This window comes from Nicotiana attenuata, unplaced genomic scaffold, assembly GCF_001879085.1.
Source record: "Nicotiana attenuata strain UT unplaced genomic scaffold, NIATTr2, whole genome shotgun sequence".
In the NCBI taxonomy this organism is placed as follows: Eukaryota; Viridiplantae; Streptophyta; class Magnoliopsida; order Solanales; family Solanaceae; genus Nicotiana; species Nicotiana attenuata.
Window position 1 is genome coordinate 314,491 of NW_017670712.1, and position 21,262 is coordinate 335,752.

The following is a 21,262-nucleotide window of genomic DNA, read 5'->3' on the forward strand; positions in this document are numbered from 1 at the left end:
ACTATTAGGCACCAAAACGCTCCCGGGTCATCTAAAACCCGATTCGGACGTATGCCCAAGTTCGAAATCATCATACGAACCTGTTGGAATCTTTGAATCCGGATTCCGAGGTCGTTTACTCAAAATATTGACCGAAGTCAAAATTGGCCTTTTAAGCCAACCTTAAGGAACCAAGTGTTCCGATTTCAACCCAAACTCTTTCAAATCCTGAACCAACCATTCCCGCAAGTCATAAATCAGTAAAAGCAAGTACAGGGAAGTCTTATTTAGGGGAACGAGGTTCTAAAAAGAAAAACGACTAGTCAGGTTCTCCACCTCTTAAGCAAACGTTCGTCCTCGAACGGGTTTAGATTCATACCTGAAGTGCCGAATAAGAGTGGATATCTGCTCCGTATGTCCTCCTCGGATCGAGTGGTTGGCCCCCCCCACTGGACCTTTTACCGCAGAAACCCTCTTGGATCTCAACTGTCGCTCTTGCCTATGGATAATGGCAACTAGCTCCTCCTCGTAGCCCAATCTCTCGTCTAGCTGAATAGTGCTGAAGTCTAGCACGTGAGACCAGTCGGCGTGATACCTCCGAAGCATAGACACATGAAAAACAGGATGGATTCCTGATAAGCTGGGAGGTAAAGCAAGCTCATATGCAACTTCTCCAACTCGCTTCAGCACCTCAAATGGGCCAATAAACCTTGGGCTCAACTTGCCCTTCCTCCCGAACCTCATGATACCCTTCATCGGTGAGACTTTCAAGAGAACCTTCTCGCCGACCATGAATGACAAATCACGCGCCTTCCGATCCGCGTAACTCTTCTGCGTGGACTGTGCTGTGCGAAGCCTTTCCTGAATCAACTTTACCTTTTCCAAGGCATCTTTCACCAAGTCTGTACCATAAATCCAATGGGAGAACGACGTCGCCGATCGTATAAAGCCTCAAATGGAGCCATCTCGATGCTGGACTGATAGATGTTGTTGTAAGCAAACTCTGCCAAGGGCAAGAACTGATCCCACTGCTCTCCAAAGTCAGTTCCCACATGCTCTAAGCATGTCCTCCAAAATCTGAACTGTCCGCTCCGATTGTCCGTCCGTCTGAGGGTGAAATGCCGTACTGAGCTCCACGCGGGTTCCCAACTCACTCTGAACGGCTCTCCAGAAATGGGAAGTGAACTGAGGGCCTCTATCTGATATGATGGAAACAGGAACACCGTGCAGCCGGACAATCTCTCGAATGTAAATCTGAGCCAACCTCTCTGAAGAATAATTAGTCACAATTGGAATAAAATGTGCCGACTTGGTCAACCTTTCAACAATGACCCACACTGCATCAAACTTTCGTAAGGTCCGGGGCAACCCAACTACGAAGTCCATAGTAATGCGCTCCCACTTCCACTCAGGGATAGGCATCTGCTGAAGTAGGCCACCTGGCCTCTGGTGTTCATACTTAACCTGCTGGCAATTCAAACATCTGGCTAAATACTCTACTATGTCTTCATCCTCCGCCACCAAAAATGCTGCCTCAAGTCACGATAAATCTTCGTGGCACCCGGATAAATGGAATACCGCGAACTGTGTGCCTCCTCCAGAATCCTCTCCCTTAGACCGTCAACATTAGGAACACATAGGCCACCCTGGAGTCACAAAATGCCATACTCGCCAATAAAAACCTCCTTGGCACTACCCTGTAGCATCGTCTCTCTGAGAACTGCCAAATGCGGATCCTCGAACTGCCGGGCCTTGATCTCCCCCAATAATGAAGACTGAGCAACAACACACGCAATGACTCGGCTGGGCTCTGAAATATCCAACCTCACAAGTCTGTTAGCCAAGGACTGAATGTCCAAGGCTAGTGGCCTCTCCTCTGCTGGAATGAATGCCAAGCTACCTATACTCTTTGCTTTCCTGCTTAAGGCATCCGCGACCACATTTACCTTGCCCAGATGGTAAAGAATGGTGATGTCATAGTCCTTCAGTAGCTCAAGCCATCTATGCTGCCTCAAGTTGAGATCCCTCTGCATGAACAAGTGCTGTAAGCTGCGATGATCAGTGTAAACCTCACATGACGCCCCATACAAGTAAGCCTCCATATCTTAAGAGCATGAACAATCGCAGCCAACTCTAGGTCGTGCACAGGATAATTCTTCTCGTGAATCTTCAGCTGACGCAAAGCATATGCAATAACTCGCCCCTCCTGCATCAATACACAACCCAAGCCAACGCGTGAAGTGTCGCAATATACCGTATACATCCCTGAACCGGAAGGCAACACAAGAACTGGTGCTGTAGTCAAAGCCGTCTTGAGCTTCTGAAAGCTCGTCTCACAATCATCGGACCAGCGGAAGGGAGCACCCTTCTGGGTCAATCTAGTCAGAGGTGATACAATAGATAAAAAGCCCTGCACGAATCGCCGATAATAACCTGCCAACACCAGGAAACTCCTGATCTCGGTCACTGAAGTAGGACGTGGCCAACTCTGAACTGTCTCAATCTTATTGGGATCCACCTTAATACCCTCTCATAACATAATATGCCCCAAGGATGCCACTGACTATATCCAAAACTCACACTTGGAGAACTTAGCATATAGCTTCTGCTCCCGCAAGGTCTGAAGCACTACTCTCAAACGCTGCTCATGCTCCCCCAGGCTACGTGAGTATATCAAGATGTCGTCAACAAAGATGATGACAAAGGAATCAATATAAGGTCTGAACACCCGGTTCATCAAGTCCATAAATGCTGCTGGGGCATAAGTCAAGCCAAAGGACATCACCAAAAACTCATAATGACCATATCTAGTACGGAAGGCAGTCTTTGGAACATCTGAGTCCCGAATCCTCAACTGATGGTACCCCGATCTCAAGTTGATCTTAGAGAACACCCTAGCACCCTGCAACTGATCGAACAAATCATCAATGCGCGGCAACGGGTACTTGTTCTTGATGGTAACCTTGTTCAATTGGCGGTAATCAATGCACATCCGCATGGTCCCATCCTTCTTCTTTACAAACAACACTGGTGCACCCCAAAGTGACATACTCGGTCTAATAAACCCCTTTTCTAACAACTCCTCAAGCTGCTCCTTCAACTCTTTCGGCTCTTTCGGAGCCATACGGTACGTTAAGATAGATATAGGCTGGGTATCTGGAGCCAAATCAATACATAAATCAATATCACGATCCGGTGGCATGCCAGGAAGGTTAGAAGGAAACACGTTGGCGAACTCCCAGACTACTGGAACTGAATCAATCTTCGGAGACTCTGCGGTGGTGTCTCGAACATAAGCTAGATAAACCAAACACCACTTCTCGACCATACGTCGAGCCTTCAGGAAAGAAATAACCCGACTAGATGTATCAACTATGGAACCCTTCCACTCCAACCTTGGCAACCCTGGCATTGCTAATGTAACAGTCTTGGCATGGCAATCTAGGACAGCGTGATATGGAGATAACCAATCCATTCCCAGGATGACCTCAAAGTCGATTATATCGAGTAACAGGAGATCTGCTCTAGTCTCGAAATCACAGAAAGTGTCCACATAGGACCGGTAGATTCGATGCACAACCACAGAATCGCCCACAGGGGTGGACAGATGAACATGAGTGCCCAAAGGCTCACAAGGAATAACCAGGAAATGAGCAAATAGAGATGACATATATGAATAGGTAGACCCTATATCAAATAGCACTGAAGCATCCCTACCACAGACGGAAATAATACCTGTGATAACGGCATCTGAGGCCAATGCATCTAGTCTAGCCGGAAGAGCATAGAATCTGGCTGGAGCGCCAGCTAGCTAGCCTCCACCTGACTGAGCAGTAGCTGGCTGACCTCTCCCATCTGGCCTCCACCTCTAGGACGACCTCTACCTATATGTCCCGTGCCTCTAGGCGGCTGGGCAACCGGTGCTGTGATCATGGGCTACTGACCCTGCTGCACTGCCTTGCCCCAAAGCCTGGGGCAATATCTCCTCAAATGACCAAGGTCTCCACACTCAAAATAACCTCGCGGTGCGGCGGCCTGCTGCCCCGATGGATGACCATGATGGCCTGTAGACCTGCTGGAAGAAGCCTGAATAGCCGGTGGACGGTATGAACCCTCCGGCATAGCACTGAAATAAGAACCAGAAGAACCTTGGGGGCCTGAATACCCATCGGAGGAACCCTGAATAGCCGGTGGGCGATAAGAACTCTCTGGCATGGCGCTAAAATAGGGAAATGCTGGAGCACCCCGAGCAGGTGGTGGTGTTGAATATGGGGGCCTGCTGGGCTGACCCCTCCCAAACTGACCTCTACCCCTAGCCGGGGCACCTCTGAACTCTCCGGAGAATCTAGCCCTCTTATCCTGCTGCATCTGCTCCCTACCTCTCAGACGGTAGCCCTCAATCCTCTGAGCAATCTCCACCACTAATTGATAAGGAGTCCTCATCTCCACCTCTCGGGCCATGTTGGCCTTAATGCCATAATGCAACCCTACAACGAACCTCCGCACCCTTTCTGCATCAGTAGGAAGTATCATCTATGCATGGCGGGATAACTTAGAAAACATCGCCTTATAGTCGGTCACAGACATCTAACCCTGCTCAAGCTGCACAAACTGATATCGTAGCTCTTCCCTCTTAGAGGGCGGGATATACCTGTACAGAAATAACTGTATGAACTGACTCCAAGTGATGGGAGGAGAACCCGCCGGCCTGCCAAGAACATACGACTGCCACCATCTACGGGCCTTGCCATCCAGCTGAAAAGTAGTGAAGTCAACCCCATGCGACTCTAATATCCTCATGTTGTGTAGTCTGTCCCTGCACCTATCAATGAAATCCTGGGCATCCTCATGACGCTCACCCCCGAAGACAGGAGGGTGTAGCCTGGTCCATCTGTCCAACAACTTCTGCGGATCACCATCCGCAGCTGGTCTGGTACCATGTTGTCACGACCCAATTTAGCTACAGTTTGTGATGGCGCCCAACACCGTTGTTAGGCAAGCCAACTCTACATATTAGTGAATTCTCGTTTTACTTTCCCGAAACAGTTCCGACAATTTGTTTATTTGAATCATAAATAAGTGATAATCAGCGATGTAAGATAATAATCATACAAACCAAAAGAATAGTCTACTAATGTGTGTGCCAAGACCTGGTGTCATAAGTATATGGGCATTTAGTAGAATACAAAAAAGAATAACTCTATCCTACTGTCTGAACTAGAATAGACAGCCAAAAGTACAGAGAGACTCTATCACGCTGCTGAACGGTGTGGGAGAAGGGCAGATCACCATGGAATCTCGAGACTCTATCAAGAATGCGCACCAGACTGATAGCCAGATGTACCTACCTTAGATCCTGTACAATTAAGTACAGAAGCGTAGTATAAGTACATAAACAACATGTACCCAGTAAGTATCCAGTCTAACCTCGAAGAAGTAGTGACGAGGGGTCGACATGAACTTACTAAGGTCAATACCAATCATGATATAAGGTCTCACTAAGCATGGATAATATAGGCAAAATAACAAGCTCAGAGTTTACAGAGATCGGTATATATCAATTCCAGTCATGTCTTATATGATTTCAATTCAAGGCATTTATCAGAGTAAGTCATGAATAAGATTTCACATAAATGTCATGTGCACATCATGCCGAGGTCGTACGGCCCAGTCCAACATAAAAAGGAAATGTGCACTACCAGAGGGTCGAATGGCGCGAACAATAGATGCATCTATTTCTACCGATGCTGTAATGACCCGGCCGGTCGTTTTTAGAATTTACGCTCGATCCCCTATTTAATACTTTCCCCATGTTCATTTATTCTATTTTGAATTGCCGGGATGGTCGGTCTTGAATTTCGGAGAGTTTTCGGACACTTAGTCCCTAAATGAGAGCTTAAGTGTTGGAAAGTTGACCGTAGTCGGAACAATGTGAAGACGGCCTCGGAATGGAAATTCGATGGTTCCGTTAGCTCCTTTGGGTGATTTCGGGCTTAGGGGCGTGGTCGGATTGTGTTTTGGAGGCCCGTGGCTAATTTAGGCTTGAAATGCCGAAAGATGGATTTTTGAAGTTTCCGGTTCGATAGTGAGATTTTGATCCGAGGGTCGGAATGGAATTCCGAAAATTGGAGTAGCTCCGTAGTGTTGAATGTGATGTGTGTGCAAAATTTCAGGTCATTCGGACGAGGTTTGATAGACTTTTTGATCGAAAGCGTATTTTGGGAAAATTTGGAGTTCTTAGTCTTGAATCCATGGTTAATGTGAGGTTTCGAAGTTGTTTTAGGTGTTTTAAGGATTGGTAAAAGTTTGGACAGTGGTATTAGACTTGTTGGTGCCTTTGGTTGAGGTCCCGGGGGCCTCGGGATGATTTCGGGTGGTTGATGGAGGAAATTTTGGAGTTTAAGTTGCAGCTTCAGCTGCTGGTTCTATCATAACCGCACCTGAGGTTTGGGTTCCGCAGGTGCGGCACCGCAGAAGTGGCTCAGTGGTCGTAGAAGTGGTTTTGAGGCAAAAGGGAATCGACCGCAGATGCGGTCAGGTAACCGCAGAAGTGGCACCGCATCTGCGGTGATGTAGTCGCAGGTGCAAAAAGTCCCCATTTAATGAAATGTTGCAGGTGCGACCGGGTTTCGCAGATGCAGGACCGCAGAAGTGGTCCCAGGGCCGCAGATGCGGTAATCGCTGGGCAGATCATAAAAATCCTTGCCTTCGCAAAATTTAGCCATTTTTGATGTTTTTAAGAACGGAAGAAGCTTGGGAAGCACTTTTCAAGAGGGATTTTCAGAGGAGTTCATTGGGGTAAGGTCTTTGGTCCATAAACTCGTTATTGGAATGACTTTTATCAATTTAAGCATAAAAAATTAAGGAAAATCAGTGGTAATTGTGGGATTTAGAGCTTGGGATTAAGAGACTTTGAAATGAGAATTTGAGGGGTCATTTGGGCTCCGATTTCAGTGTTCTTGGTATGTATCAACTCGTGAGAGTGTGAGAATTCGGGAACTATAAATTTCACTCGATTCCGAGACGTGGGCCCGAGGGGTGTTTTGGTCATTTTACCTAATTTCGCGTATTAGCTTAGAATTTAATTGTAGAATCAGTTACTTGAAGTGTTATTTATATTATGAAATTTAATTGAATAGATTTGGGCCATTTGGAGTCGGATACTCGTGACAAGAACGTGGTTTCGGGTTGACATTTGAGCCGGTTCGAGGTAAGTGGCTTGTCTAATGTTGTGTGAGGGACCTTTCCCCTTAGGATTGATATTGTGATAATTGAAATGCCTTGTACGTGAGGTGACGAGCGCATACTTGTGCTAATTGTTGGAAATCCGGTTTTTATTTAATTAAAAATAGTCTTGAATTGTGTTCTTCTTTTCCTGCTTACACTAATTGGAAATTTAGCCAGTTGTTAGTCTGGAGAGGCATGTGTACTTGATTAAATTGTTCTAATTGACTTAACTGCCTTATTTGTATCGAATTGAGTTCTTGTTGCTGCTGTGTATTGAATTGAGTTCTTGTTGCTGCTGTGTATTTACTTTGGGACTACTGTCACACCTCCGTTTTACACATCTATCCCGAAGGGATAATGTATAAGGGAATTTTTCCATTTAAAGTGACATTATTCGTAATGGAATTATTTATTTGGTTTTTAGAGTTGCCACATGGGATAGGTTTGGCTTTTGGTGTCCCAAGTCACCGGTTTGTCTTGAATCCCAAATCGAGGAAAATTTCGACTTCCCGAATGGAGTCTGCGAACCAGAAATTCTGAATATGGAATTCTGTTAACCCGAGGGAAGGTGTTAGGCACCCCCGGATCCCGTGGATCTAGCACGGTCTCTTAAACCATTATAATTGGCTAAAATCTGATTTTAATACATGTCATCCTATAGTGCAATTTTAGAATTATTTACCGCTTTTAATTAATTTTTTAAGAAATTGAACGTTGTTTAAAACATGTTTTTGGATCACGTCACATGAAATGCACCCGGATCCTCGACACATTTTATTCAACGTTTTGGGATTTGGACTTGGGTCGCATGAAATGCAAACCCGCATTTAGGAAGGTAAATTTATTAAAGGACGCGCCTAAAGCGACTAACGTGTTATTAACTTTGAGGGAGGCCATGAAAATTCGCTAAATGGCACGTCCCAAATTCTAAGTATTTTAATATAAGTATTTAAAGAGGGCCACAAAATTTATGAGTTCTTATTTGGCGCGACGCACCTCATTTTTATTTTAAAAGCCGTCCTAAATGAACTATTATTTTTTCTATTAATGATTGTCTCTAAAAGGCCTAATTAATTAATATTATAAAATTTGGGCCTCAAGTTCAAGTCCGAACTTAAACAAGAGGAGAACCTCTTAATTTAAATTTGCTACCTAACTTGGAGAGCCTGGAAATATACTACTAAATCAAATTACACCTTAAAAAAAGATTTCAAGTTCTCAAATATTGGCCCAAGAGCTAGGAGTTTTAATAGGATCTCTGGCCGGCCTTGGCCTTTTGTAGAGGCCCAAATGGAGGAGAGCAATGTTAAGGGCCTCATAGCCTACTGGGCCTATTATTAATATGACTGGGCCCAGTATAACTATTTGTGTTCATGTATTTGATATCTGTTTTTTAGCGCCTGAACCATTGAATAGGTGACTATTTTCAGAGTTCGAAACAATTTAGCTTTAACGAGTTGACAAATACAATAACTAGATGATTCAAAATAACTATGCTATAACAACCATTGGGTTATTCATGATTCACCTGAACAACTAAACCCAAATTGGATCATACAATGTGTCAAGACAAGTTATTGAATGCTTCAATCCATATGCTGATTTTAAAAACCTGAATTTCATGCCTGTGTTTGGATTTGTATACCTTTAATAATAAAAACACTGCTATTAAAGCTTAATTCCAGAAATGTGTTTGAACCTACGCGAGTCATTGACAAATCCCTTTGGACATGGATTTAACTATGATTCAGCGTCTATTAACATGGCATCAAATTCTACATGAAATTGAATTTATACTGAACTATACTAAACAACTGTCTTAGACGGTCTCATTAATACAAACTAAAACAAAAAGGAATCTAGGCAGTCTAATTACCACAGTCCAATACAGTCCAGGTTCTATTACAATGAATATATCAACTAAATCATGGAACTACGCAAAGTATAATAGGATGTTAAAACAGCAAAATCTACAACAGAAATCAGGCACTAATTTCATTTCAATTTCAACTTGAGAAGTTACATTAGACCAGTCTCAAGGCATGTACCTGGAAGTAGAAGGAAATGTAAGAGAAGAGAGGAATCAACAGCGGTAAGTAGCAGTCAAAAGAATCAAAGCAACTGGATCAATTTCAATCCCAAAAATGCCACAGCAACCCAGGAATAACTCGCAGAAGATTAAACACCAACGAACAAACAAAAACAGATCTGATTGGATCAAAACACACTCAAAATCAACCTAAAACTCCCTGAACTTGAACCAATGAAATCTGGAAATACTCAAACTATTTTTTGGACCTTCTATGAATTTGAGAGTTTGATCTAGAGCTGAAACTCGAATTTAACCTAAGAAAACTTGAATGAAGTAGTAGTTTTGGAGTTTTTGCTATTTTTTTTGGATTTTTTTGAAGAACTAAGATCTAAAGTAAGCTTTCTAACTCTAAGATTTCAGATTTGGTTTTTGAATTTTGAAATTCAAATTTTTCAGATGATAAAACTTGTAGAAACTTTGGGAGGAAATTTTCAGATGCCAAAAACTTTTTTTAAGGAAGGCAGCATATGCCTTTTATAGGCAAAACTAAAGGCTTCTCTCAGATTTTCAGTTTACATCTTTAGTCCTTCTTTTATTTTCAGTTTTAACTATTTAGTCCCTTATTTACTGACTTATTGCCCAAGTTACTGCCCTAAGTTACTGAGAATCTAATTAAAACCCTCCTCTAGAAGATTCTAGGAGGTTCTAGTTTCAACTACATCATTGTTTTTTATTTAGGAATGCCTATACTACCCTTGTCCTTACCCCTAAATTACATAGCCTAAGTCAAACTAAACCCCAACCCTCTTTTATCCTAGTTAGAATTTGACTATAGTTAAACCAACAAATCTAATTCAGCTATATCCAAACAGACTAAAACTAATTAAAAGCTAACTAACAACAACAATAAGGAATTACTGATCAAATCAAACACTAAAATAATAAAAAATTAAAATCAAACACTACCTAAACAGGATTAACTAAACAAGATTGACTAAAACAAACAAGAATTAAAAACTATACTAATAACGACAACACTGAATTGAAACAAAAACATATATCAAAACCGATTCAAAACAAAAATTAAACTAACATCAAAAATCACTAAAACAGGATTAAACAAAATTAAACTAAAAAAAATCAAAAACAGTTACAAGAACAGAATGAACCATGAACAAAAACAAAGATTAAACTAGAAAGAAAAATCGAAAACTCATGAGGATGGAATCAAACTAGGAAGAAAAACTTACAGATTTAATCTTCTAGTCGATTGAACTCGAATCGAGTCCCTAAATAATATTATATGTTTGTTCTTGGTAAGAAAAAACATATAATGTTATGTAGGAACTCAAATCGACACTTGGTAGTATTCGAAAATTTCACCAGTTTTTCCAAAACCCTAGATCCAAAATTTGGAGAATTGTAGTTAGATTTGGGGAGAACTAGTTTGGGGTTAAGGTAGAGGAGGGTGAGACGGGTTTAGGGTGTTGATTTGGTGGGGAAAGGGTGGAGGCGCCGCCGTGGGCTGCGGCGGCGGCGGCGGCTAGGGTTTCACTGATTCGAGGGTTTTGGTAGGGATTTGAAAGAAACCAATTGTGGATTCGGGATAAGGAGGTGGAGCGGAGTATTTTGGTATAATTTGGTGGTCATTGGGGACTTGCCGCCGGCGGAGACGATTTCCGGCCGGCGGCGGACGGCGGATGGCGACGGAGGTGCGGTGGTGATATTGGGAGTGTTCTGAGACGATGGATTGGGGGGGGGGGGTAAGGATTCCGACATTATTATATCAAACGAACCTCAGTTCCTGACCGTAGGATCAAAGATCCTCGACGGCCAGGATCAATTGCCTTTGAAACGACACCGTTTTGGGGCGTCTGCTGGACCAGACTGATTTGGGTTGTAGGTTTGGACTAATTTGAAACGGACCATGGGAATTTTGGCTTTGAGCTGGAATAAAAAATGGCCCAAACACACAACAGCCTACTCATTCTTCAAAATTCTTTCTTTTTAATTTCTTTATTTATTTTCTTCTTTTCTTCCTTTTCTTATTCAAATTTTAGATTTTATTAAGTACAAAATTAAAATAGACAAAACCTGATTTAACTCTAAAATTAAAGCTAATTAATTCTCAAAAATTAAACAAATCCTAGTTTAAAAAGAAAATTTAAGGAAAAATCAAAAAACTAAAAGTAAAACAATGCAAAAGGACTATTTTGTTATTTTCTTTTATTTTTGTAATGTTAGTTAACTAATGAAAAATGTTAAAATGAGGTTCTAAATGTAAGTATGCTATTTTTGTATTTTTCATGAATTATATCAATTAAAAATGCACAAAAATGCACATAATCACAAAATCATGCAATTAATTCCCTAAAATTCAAATAATAACAGAAAAACCCTAATTTTAATGAATTCTATAGGAGTAATTTAAGCGAGGCAAAAATCACGTGCTCACAGCTGTCCCTCTTTGCTCGGAGACACGAAGGGTTTTCGGGCAAAGATAAATGAGCACTTATGAGAGATTTTTGCCTGCTTGGTATTCCATGAGAAGCATTTTTGAAAACTGTCTGACTGAACCCTGCTTCAAAGGTTGTCTACATATCCTTGGCTATAAAGGAATCAGGTCAGTGTAGTTCTGGAAGGGTTGGTAGCTGGGACTACCAGAAGCTGTGATTTCACTGCTGTTACTGCTGCTACTGCTTGCTGACCTCCTTATTACACCAAAAGGAAAATCAAAGCAAAGCTAGCTATGCCTATCAACTATGTGTTACAAGATTCCTATCTATAAATTTCTTGAAGCTTGATCTTGAGTCTTAGCTGATTTTACTGTGGACTCCGATCTGAATCTTGATGCTCGCAAATTGTAGTTGTTGTTTCTTTCTGCAGCATTGGGTCAAAACGGGATCGGCGGAGCTTGTGACTTCAATCAAGTTTTGAGCAATCCGCACCTTTGTTTGCTTTCAACATTTGAGTTCATTTATTTTTGTTCTTTTCTTCTTTTCTTTATTCTGGATTGAGACTCATTCCGCAGGTCATCTCGAACCCCTGTGCCTCGATATCAAACCTGCTTAAGACACCAAAACAAACAAACGAACGAAATTATTCTGCCCCAGTTTTCACTAGGAAAATTTCGTGAGTTAGTTGTGACACATATCTAAGCGATCAAATCAGGATTGTGTATCCTTGGGAACGAAGCCAGGTTATGCTGGGAAATGACCGGGTTATGCCGGAAAAGAAAAAGGTCCTCGGGTTATGCCGGGGAGATCCGCGGGTTATGCTGGGATAAGAAGGAAAAAAAGGCTCCTTGGGTTATGCCTGGGAGGTCCACGGGTTATGCCGGGACTGAAACAAAAAGGCTCCTTGGGTTATGCCAGGGAGATCCACGGGTTATGCCGGGATTTGAAAGAAAAAGGCTCCTTGGGTTATGCTAGGGAGGTCCACAGGTTATGCCGGGATTGAAAGAAAAAGGGCTCCTTGGGTTATGCCAGGGAGGTCTACGGGTTATGCCGGGATTGAAAGAAAAAAGCTCCTTGGTTTATGCCAGGGAGATCCACGGGTTATGCCGGGATTGAAAGAAAAAGGCTCCTTGGGATATGCCAGGGAGGTCCACGGGTTATGCCGGGATTGAAAGAAAAAAGCTCCTTGGGTTATGCCAGGGAGGTCCGCGGGTTATGCCAGGATTGAAAGAAAAAGGCTCCTTGGGTTATGCTAGGGAGGTCCACGGGTTATGCTGGGATTGAGAGAAAAAAGCTCCTTGGGTTATGCCAGGGAGGTCCGCGGGTTGTGCCGGGATGGAAAGAAAAAAGCTCCTTGGGTTATGCCAGGGAGGTCCACGGGTTATGCCGGGATGGAAGGAAAAAGCTCCTTGGGTTATGCCAGGGAGATCCACGGGTTATGCTGGGATGGAAAGAAAAAGGCTCCTTGGGTTATGCCGGGGAGATCCACGGGTTATGCCAGGGAGGTCCACGGGTTATGCCGGGATATCTAGGGAATGGGGCCCTATTTTTCTCCTTATTTAGTAAAACGCATGAAAGAATTTGGGGGGAAACTTCCCTTTTTGGTCGGTTCCGTGCTGCAAAGCTGTTTCAGCGCTTGCGCATTTCTTTTCTCTTTTGGGTTGCACCTGCTTCTTGCGTGGTTGCTTTGAACTACACATGTTCTAACTTTCAAACAAAGAACAATTTGTTAGTTTGAAACGGTGGTTGGTTTTGTGGCCTTGACCATCTCAATTACTTGATCCCGGCCCAATTTCCGTTGAGAACTTTGCTGCTTGCTGGCTTTGAGGGTGAATCTCTTTTCAAACCGACAGGACTCAACTTTTAGGATTTCATGATGACTCGCCCGTGTGGGCTCTGGCCTTTTCACTTTATTCTGCTCTTAGGACCTTTGTCTTTGACTTTCTTTCCTTTCCAATGTCTTTGCTTTGAAAGCATCAACCACCATGGCCAGTCGGAATGTCTGACGCACCCGCTGAGGCTGGGTATTTTCTTTGGCTTTTGCCAGGCGAAGCCCTATAAAAACAGTCCTGCCACCTTTTATTTGTAATAGTCCCGAAATCACAGTTAAACCGAAAGGGATTCAAAGAAGAAGTATACAAAAGGCAAGCATATGAGTTTAAAGAGAAGCGTCCCTTTCGTGGGAAAAGAAGGACTTATCTGGGGGTGCATGCCGGCTTCAAATGGACATGACATGCTTCTTGGACTGGATGCCCGACCCGCACAAACTTTCCCAACTTCTCGAGCCGTACTTCAAAACCAGGGAACCTTGCCAAGACTCTTTTAATGGTGGGAGATGTCCTCTGTTCGGCCGACGACGCCCTTTGCAGGTTTTCACCAATCGACCTCTCTCATTTCTCTTCTCACCGTCGCCCGATAATGCTCTTTACGAGTTTTCACCAAACGGACTCTCTCATTTTCAAATTCTCTGCTCACCGTCGCCTTATGGTGCCCGAAGGTTTTCACCGATAAGACTCTCTCATTTTATTTCTCTCAATTTGGACTATATCAGATTCAAACCATGTTGTTTTTCACTTCCCCCGCCTTTGCCAATTGATCAGAAAGACTTAGATAAGGTTTTTGGGTAAAAAGAATTTTGGACGGAAGTACAACTTTGGAACCATTTTGGTGGACTCACGGTCGAACCATTATATCATCTGCCCCAGTTTCAACTTTTGGGTTTTTGTTTTGGTGTGACTGAACCCCAGAGAGAGGCTGCCTACGTGTCCTTTTGGAATCAAGTCAGACGTAGTTCAGGGAAAATTTGTTTTTGGTTGTTTTTGTTTTTTGTTTTGTTTTGTTTTCTTCTTTTTTTTGTTTGTTTTTTTTTTCTTTTTTTTCTTTTTCTTTTTCTTTTTTTTGTTTTCTTTGCAATAGTACTTTCGGGTCCCAAAGAGGGTAACCAAGGAAGGGTAACTCGCTCAAAGGGTTTGCGAAAGATTGATAGTGTTTGGATAGCGGGAAGGAAAGCCTTCGTCATCTCAATTGCACAAAAGTTATCACCGCAGCAAACCTAGACATAGTACCTTTTTACTGCGTCCGCATTCACAGCGGCTTCGGGATCGTTTCCTTCGATGCTTCCCAGATACAATGCTCCTTTCGGTAATATCTTTCTGATGATGTATGAACCTTTCCAATTAGGAGCAAATTTTCCTTTTGCTTCCTGATGATGTCGAAGAATGCGCCTTAACACAAGTTGTCCCACTTCAAAATTCTTGGGTCGTACTTTCTTGTTATAGGCGCGGGCCATTCTTTGTTGGTACAACTGCCCGTGACAGACATTGGCCATCCATTTTTCATCAATTAAAGACAACTGTTCCAGACGAGTCCTGACCCACTCACTGTCCTCAATCTCTGCTTCAACAATGGTCCGGAGAGAAGGGATTTCTACCTCTGCGAGTATGACAGCCTCGGTTCCATAGACCAAAAGATATGGGGTAGCTCCTACCGATGTGCGCACTGTGGTGCGATATCCCAGTAATGCAAAAGGCAACTTTTCATGCCATTGTCTGGAGCTTTGAATCATCCTTCTCAAAATCTTTTTGATGTTCTTGTTTGCTGCTTCAACAGCACCATTGGCTTTAGGTTTATTCCCAAATTGTTCCAACTCTCGATTTATTTCCCTAGAAACCTCTTCTTTATCATATTCTGGTTCTTGGTTCATTATTTCACAGTTAGACAGCGTGTTTGGATCTGGGCATGAAGTTCGCAAGCATGTCATGTTATTTAAAGTCGCAGTATTAGAACTGAAAAGAAGAAATAATAGCAAAATCAGAAAAAATGAACGATGAAATATTGATGTCATTTCTTGGAATTGGGAAGATAACAGGGTTTACATTGGGAAATTTAAAGACAAGAAACTAAAGAAAACACCCGAGTTACACCCTGGAATAACTCGCGACGCAGAAAAAGTGGCAGGACAGGTCTACCGGGACTCCCGCCTGATTGGAAATGGCGTAGCCTTCCAATTCTGAAGCTTGGCGCTTGGTCCCATGTATAACACCTAAGCGGTGCTAGTGCCCTCTCCCGACTGAACCATGTGGGTTTCGTATAATATCTTTCTCATTGCCCCACATATCTCATAAATCTCTTCGGCCGTAAAGGACTCATCTTCTTCTTCTTCATTGTATTTTGGCTTAACAAAGGTCTCGTACAGATGTGGCAGTGGCTGTGGCAAGACCCATCCCTCTTTCTTTCTCTCATCCGCCCTCTCTACATCATCTGGGGTGGGATGAAAACCTATCCCGAAGAACTTTTCAGTTGTTGCTAGAGTCACTGGTTCAGATATTCCTTGCAGAGCTTTTCCAAGTCCCTTCCCTAGCTTGAAACCATGTCTGATCATTTCTTTGGCCACCATAATCGAGGCATTGGATAGGAAGGGTTGGGGACACGGGTTTCCTTCTTCATGCTGGTCCGCCACCACAACTTCGAATGCTTGGTAGACTATGTGTTCACTGCCTTCCCTCGCTTCTAGGCATGGGACAGATGGGTCCCGATAGATTGACTGTTCATCCTCTCCATGAACCAGGATCTCCTGATCCTCGTGTTCAAATTTCACCATTTGATGGAGGGTAGAGGGTACAGCTCCTGCAGCATGGATCCAAGGTCTTTCCAGAAGAAAATTGTAGGACGTGTCCATGTCTAGCACTTGGAAAGTCACCTCGAAGTCCACCGGGATGGTCAAGATTAGGTCAATTTCTCCAATGGTGTCTCTTTTGATACCGTCAAAGGCTCTCACACAGACATTGTTGGGACGAATCCTTCCAGTCCCGATTTCCATACGCTGTAGTGTGGAGAGTGGGCAAATTCCACCTCAGAACCTCCGTCTACCATGACCCTCTTCACATAGTATCCCTCACATTTGACGGTTAAGTGCAAGGCTTTGTTGTGAGCGACTCCTTCTGGAGGCAAGTCATTTTTGCTGAATGAAATATGATTGATGGCGAAAAATCTTTCTGCCATTCTTTCCAACTGTTCTACCGAAGTTTCAGCAGGCACGTATGCTTCATTCAGGGTCTTCATTAAAACCTTTTGGTTCTCAGGGGATTTCATCAGCAATGACAGCAAGGATTTTTGTTCAGGATACTTTCGCAATTGATCAACCACCTCATAGTCGGCCATCTTCATTTTCTGAAAGAAAGCTTCCGCTTCCTTGGTACTTACAGGTTTTTTGGATGGGAAACGCCTTCTGGTGGCGTTGTTCACTTCTTCTATGTTGGAGTATTTCTCAACGGGGTGATTTTCGGGAAGTTCCCCCAAGATTTCTTTACCCTTATACGTAACCAACGTTTTATGGTAATTCCAAGGCACCGCGGCAGGATTGGTCATAGGCTTCTGTGGTGTGCGTCCAATAACCACGGGCTCATCCAGCCTTGATGGTATAATTGTCCCCCGCACCACATAGGCTCTCTTGGGTACGTACATCTGCGCTCCCTTTTTCAATTCAAATCTCTTTGGAGGGCTCAAAATCAACTGTTTTTCTTTGCGGCCTCGTGGAACATAAAGAACACCATCTTTGGGAGGCATTGCCTCCGTTCCTGTTTCAGCTTTCTTTTATGGTTCTGACTTGGAGACTTTGCCCTTCTTTTCCCCTTTATCTTGCTTCGGGGCAACCTTTGGCTTTCTTTCCGCATCAGCAATGGCAATTATGGCCTTTAGTGCCGGATTAAATTCTTTATCTTCACAAATCATTCCAATTACTGGCCCATTGTTGTGGGCTGGCAGTGGGTTATTAGTCACGTTTGGGACATCCTCATCCCTTAGCACTATCTTTCCTTGTTCTATCAAGTCTTCCACGGCTCTTTTCAAAGTCCAGCAGTTTTCTGTATCATGCCCCTCAGCTCCTGAGTGATAAGCGCATCAGACACCCCGATGATAGGAAGGTGATTCTGGGTTTTGCCTGTTTGGAGGTATGGGCTGCAGCAGACCCATTTGAACAAGCTTCGGAAATAGACTGGAGTAGGGTTCACCGATTGGTGTAAAATTTGGCCTCCTGGGTGGTTCACGAGGACGGAAGTTATTTTGTGGAGGACGGGGATTATTGTGGTTTTAGTGAGGAGGCTGGTTTCTTTGAAATGGAGTTTGGTTTCTATTGGCTTATTGTTGCGGTCGTGCAAAAGGTTGAGCATTCATGACCGCGTACGGTTGAGGAGCATAGGCCATGTCCTGGTGAGGTAATAATGTTGAGGGGTTCTTTCAGAGAAGATGGGTCTAGGGGCCCAGTGTCTTCTTGCCCCTGATGCTGCCATAACCGTTTCTTCTTTCTGTTTACCCTTGGCCATCCCTCCAGACCCGCCTTGAATGGCTTGGGAGGTTGCTCTAATGGCTGACTGGCTCAAAATTCTGCCCATTTTCATACCATTTTCCACCATCTCACCGATCTTAATAGCCTCTGCAAAAGGTTTGCCCATAGCTGACATCATGTTCTGGAAATAATCCGCTTCCTGGGCCTGAAGAAATACGGTGACCATTTTCACTTGATCCATTGGAGGTTTCACCCTCGACGCTTGCTCACGCCACTTAATAGCATATTCCCTGAAACTTTCTGAGGGCTTCTTCTTCAAATTCGCCAAAGAGTTCCTGTCCGGCGCGATGTCGATGTTGTATTGAAACTGTCTCACAAAATCTCTGGCGAGGTCATCCCAAATGTGCCATCGGGAGACGTCTTGATCCATATACCATTCTGAGGCGATGCCTACCAAGCTTTCTCCAAAGTAAGCCATTAACAACTCCTCTTTTCCGCCAGCCCCGCTCAACTGGTTGCAATACTTTTTATGGTGAGCAATGGCATTGCCATGCCCGTCATACTTCTCGAACTTCGGCATTTTGCACCCCATGGGCAGGTGCACGTGAGGGAACATGCACAGATCAGTACAGGAAACACTCTCCTGCTCGCTTAAACCTTGCATGTTCTTTAAGCTCTGCTCAAGGCTCCTCATTCTCTTTGCCATCTCATCTTGTTCAGGAGCTTTGGGAGTTTTATCTTGCCCTGGTGTAAGCTCAAATGGCGATGGCTGAGGGTAAGGGCATGTGGGATATTGAGGAGGATCTGCTTGAAATATGGGATTTTGGAAAGTGAAGGCCGAGGGATCAAAAGCGGGCCTAGGTAGTGAAGGTTGTGTGGTGGCGGAGCATGGTGGAGCAGTAAAAATATTGGGAGTTGCTCCTGATGTGAACACCTGGGGGCGTACCTCAGAAGGTGTTCCTATGAAGTGAGCAGACGGGGTATTCGGGTGACTGATGGGGATGTTAGAAGTACCCCCGGTTCTCGGGAACAATTCAGGAAAGCCAGGGATACTACTTGGAGGCTCCCTGCCATTAGTCCATGCGTCCAACATCTCCATCATTCGGAGACGTAATATCCGATTTTCTTCAGCTGTGGCAGACTCGGAGGCCGGGATCCCTGAGATGGGGCTATCTTCTGGGATGGGAATTGCTGGCAAGGTCATTTCCGAAGACATTTCTATGCTCCCCTTTGATCTGGTAAAGTACGGATGTGATGCCAGTTTACCATGAAAAACCAACCACCGTTTCTATAAAATTTGGACTAGAAGTGACAGCAGCAAACGGTTAGTTTGAGGCAAATAACAGATAGGTAATCGCACGTTGAGGCGTGATGCACCTATACAGTTAAATGTGTTTCTATATGTTTCGCAACGGTTGCATGCGTCATCCCGGCTTTTCCTTTCCAAATTCTTTTCTTTTTATTTTGACCCTCTTTTCCTTGCTTTTTTTGATTTTTCTCTCATCTTTCTCATTTTTCTTTTCTCTTCCTCTTTTCTTTTCTTTCATTCTTGCCTTTGCTTTTTTGCTATGGTTTCTTTCTCTCGATTTTCTTATTTTCTTTCTTTTTTTGTTTTCTTTTCTTCTCTTGTTTTTTCTTTTATTTTCTTTCCTCCCTTTTTCCTTTTCTCTTAGGGTTACGGTCGAATCCTATGGAGATTGCCTACGTATCATGACCCCGCAAGAATCAGACCAAGCGTAGTTCTTGAAAATAAGGTAAATAAACTAACTCTCTTTTTTTTTGGAAGAAAAAGGGAAATATTTATTTTTTGATTTTTGATTTTGATTTTTCTTTTGATTTTTGAAAGAAAGACTTCTAAAAATTTCTTTTCTTTTTATTGGAACTTTGGGAATTTTTAGAAGTAAAAAGAAATATTTTTATTTTTTTTCTTTTTTTTGATTTTGAAAGTTGACTCTTAATTTCGGAAAAGGGACTTTTACGAAAAATGTTTTGGATTTTTGAGCAAAAATATTTTCGGACTCAATTTTTCAAAATTTGTATTTTTTATGTTTTTTATTTATGAAAGAGAGACATCTAAGGAGTATTTTAATGATTTATTTTGACCTAAAAGGAAGTTGTGGCTATTGTTCAAAAAATTTATTTAAGCAAACAAAGACTCGGTTTTGCAGATACGGCCTTTCAGCACTTCTGGGAGGAAGATTTTAAGGCTGTGCCCGCAAACCATTTAAAATGACTCAGGGTGGTTGTTCTTGCAAAAACAGCCTTCCGCCGTCCTTTTGGAGACATTCGGCTTATTTTAAAACAAGAATGGCATCACCCGACTTATTTTGGTATTTTTGGGCTATTTTTGCAAAAGGGAGGTTGGACCCGATGAGGGTTGGCTACGTATCTCACATCCGGTGAGAATCAAACCAGCGTAGTTCGGTCAAAATGTTTTGTCAAAACCAAATATTTGTTACAACATCCCTTTTTCTTTTTCTTGTTCTTTTCTATTTTCCTTTTCTTTTTTTATTCAAAAATTCGGCAGCATTTCGGTACTATCTGGGCATTGGTTTTTCAAAGCAAGTGGTTACCCTCACTTAGTCCTAACACTTCTATTTTTCTCAATTTCCTCTTATTGTATACAAGCCGGTCAACATGCAAAGCCGAGCAAATAAATGCACAAGTAGCACGTAAGATGCATCAGGATGGTCTTTTTCATTTCAGGTCACCTGTCCTAGACGGACCCAACCCCTGTGTTGAGTCCCCTAAGTCAAATGCACATGATGCAAACAAACGTTCCTACTAGGGATCCGGTATGAGGTTTTGTTCTTCTAGGGTTAAAACCTAGGTTTATTCGTCTAGACTTGGCTTACCCGAGCGGACAACTCGAGCCGAGGGGAGGCAGCGTACCGGGGATACAGAAGCTCCGCCGGCTTAGCAACTTATCCAAACCTCGTTCTAAATGGGAAAAGACTCTAAACAGAAGAGAAGCTACACGAAGTGCACCCTTCTCCATGATGTAGATGACTCAGAAAGAGGAAGGGATTCGTAACAATTTATATATACAATTCAACAAATATCAAAGCGATAAAACATTTAGCACATTTAGCATAGAATATGTAGTAAAATAAGATAAAGCCAAATATAACAGTAATACTAAGCTAGAATTCTTGAACCCTGAACCGGAATTCTGGGTTCGTGTCCCCAGCAGAGTCGCCAGAGCTGTCACACCTCCGTTTTACACATCTACCCCGAAGGGATAATGTATAAGGGAGTTTTTCCATTTAAAGTGACATTATTCGA